This window comes from Rhynchophorus ferrugineus, unplaced genomic scaffold (genome assembly GCF_030347505.1).
Source record: "Rhynchophorus ferrugineus isolate W39M unplaced genomic scaffold, kcgeb_rfMv2 rfM9, whole genome shotgun sequence".
Taxonomy (NCBI): domain Eukaryota; kingdom Metazoa; phylum Arthropoda; class Insecta; order Coleoptera; family Curculionidae; genus Rhynchophorus; species Rhynchophorus ferrugineus.
Genome location: NW_027472588.1, coordinates 11,403,107 through 11,405,592, shown reverse-complemented (window position 1 = coordinate 11,405,592; position 2,486 = coordinate 11,403,107). Strand labels below are relative to the sequence as shown.

At 38.0% G+C, this 2,486-nt stretch overlaps 1 pseudogene; it reads left to right on the top strand.

The window, feature by feature from the left end:
• Positions 1-588: 588 nt before the first annotated feature.
• LOC143203140 (puff-specific protein Bx42 pseudogene) lies at positions 589-2,190 on the top strand (annotated as a pseudogene).
• The last annotated feature ends 296 nt before the right edge of the window (positions 2,191-2,486 follow it).

Here is a 2,486-nt window from a genome sequence, read left to right as displayed (position 1 = left end):
CGTCTTGTTTTAATTTTAGTAGACGCTTAAGGTTCACCGATATTTAGTGTTCACTTGTTCCGTTTTTATACATTTGTTCAAAGAATAGCGGCTACGGCGTTATAATCTCCAGGAATTCCCTATAAAGACAAGTTTTTAATTAAAATAAAATAAAGCAATCAAAATAACATACCTACTAAACACACAATCGGGAAATAAAATATAAGTAGAGATCAGTAGTAAATGAAGTTAAATTATTTATATTTACTAAATATGAAAGAAATCCATAAACACTGCTATTAACAATTCCATAATTAATTAGGATAATAACATCAAAGTATTTATAGCATGCTGTTAAACTTAAATTGAGAGTTTTATTACCATTACCATTTATTGCTTCAGGTATTGTTGAATAATAAATATATACCTGCAATTTTCAAATAGGGAGGATGATAATGGAAACTGAATCATAAAATAATATACCTGAATAGTATATGAACGGTGTTACAGGGAAAACAATTCATTCTTCAGTTCGAGCTAAATACGAACATACGTAGACGAGTATTTCGTTTTGGTGCAGTGTATTGTCGAATTTGTCTAAGTGCAATTATGAATTTATCGAGTATATTACCACATCCAGTTCAGCTAGTCTGGGACAGAGATGATGAGAGAAGGAGAAGAGCAGCCGAAATGCCTTCGACGGGGTTGATTTTATCACAAGCCATCGCTCCACCGTATGGACAAAGAAGAGGCTGGGTGCCACGTATTGTTACTGATTTTGGAGATGGGGGAGCCTTTCCGGAAATCCAGGTCGCCCAGTATCCCCTGGAAATGGGCCGAGAAAGACATTCTACTTCGAATACTTTAGAAGTTAAGTTAGATGCCGAGGGAAAAGTGAAATATGATGCTCTAGCCAGACAAGGCCACTCAAAAGACAAAATAGTGTATTCGAAGCTTTCTGATCTTTTACCTGTTGAAGTTGTATCAGAAAATGACCCATCGTTACAGAAGCCATCGCAGGAAGAAGTCGATGATGTCACGGAAAAGACCAGGCGAGCATTAATGAAAATAACGAATTCGAAGATCGCCGCCGCTATGCCACTACGAGTCGCAGATAAACAAGGTCCTGCCCAGTTTGTCCGTTATACGCCATCGCAGCAAGGTCCAGCTTTTAATTCCGGTGCTGCGCAGAGGATCGTTAGTATAGTAGAGGCGCAGGTCGACCCGTTGGAGCCGCCAAAATTCCAAACTAACAAGAAAGTACCTCGAGGACCGCCATCGCCACCAGCGCCAGTGTTACATAGTCCTTCACGTAAACCCTCTGTTAAAGAACAGAGGGAGTGGAGAATTCCACCGTGTATATCAAATTGGAAGAACAGCAAGGGCTATACGGTTCCTTTGGACAAAAGGCTAGCAGCTGACGGCCGAGGTTTACAACAGTTACACATCAATGAAAATTTCGCAAAACTATCCGAAGCATTGTACATAGCGGACAGAAAAGCTAGAGAATCAGTTGAGACAAGGGCGCAGTTGGAGAAGAAATTAGCTAAGAAAGAAAAAGAGGCGAAAGAAGAAAACCTGAGAAAACTTGCCCAGAAGGCACGCGAGCAACGAGCAGATATCAAATCTTCGGGAAATTCAAGATCTGCAGATGACCGAGAGCAGAAAAGAGAGAAGCTGAGAGAGGACAGGCATAATGAGAGAGCAAGGGAGAGGAATATTTCAAGAGCTGCTCCGAATAAAAGGAACAAGTTGGATAGAGAAAGGGAGCGCGATATATCTGAACAAATTGCGCTTGGGATGCCTGCTAGAGGAGTATCTTCAAATGAGGGACAATTTGATCAGCGTTTATTTAACCAGGCTAAAGGACTTGGACAAGGATATGGAGATGATGACGCTTACAATGTGTATGATAAACCGTGGAGGGATGGAGGTTCTATGGCAAATAATTTATATCGTCCGAGTAAAAACATCGATAAGGATATCTACGGAGGAGAGGGATTGGAAAATGCAATTAAGACCAATCGTTTTGTTCCTGATAAGGAATTTAGTGGTACTGACAGATCCACGCAAAGAAGTGGGCCAGTACAGTTTGAAATTGATGAAGATCCCTTTGGCCTAGATGAATTTTTGAGAAAAGCCAAAAGTAGTGACAAACGTAAGGAATCTAAAATGGCAGATCAACAAGACAAGAAGAAACGTAGATTGTAATTTAAGCAAGTTGCTTTTGCGTTATATTCAAAAGTATTTTAATTTTGTACATTTATTATTATAAAATTTTGTATATTATGTAAGTGTTTTATTAATAAAACAACAATGAATTTAAAATCATTTTATTATTTGTAGAAGTGGACCTATATTAATTAGGTAATTATTAATTATATATTGAAATATGAAGCTAAATATTTTTTTATTATTTAATTAATATATTGTTACTAGTCGCTTCCTTCTAACCTACAATTTGTCTTCATGCTAACTTCAATCTAAGTATATAACTAGGAGGACCC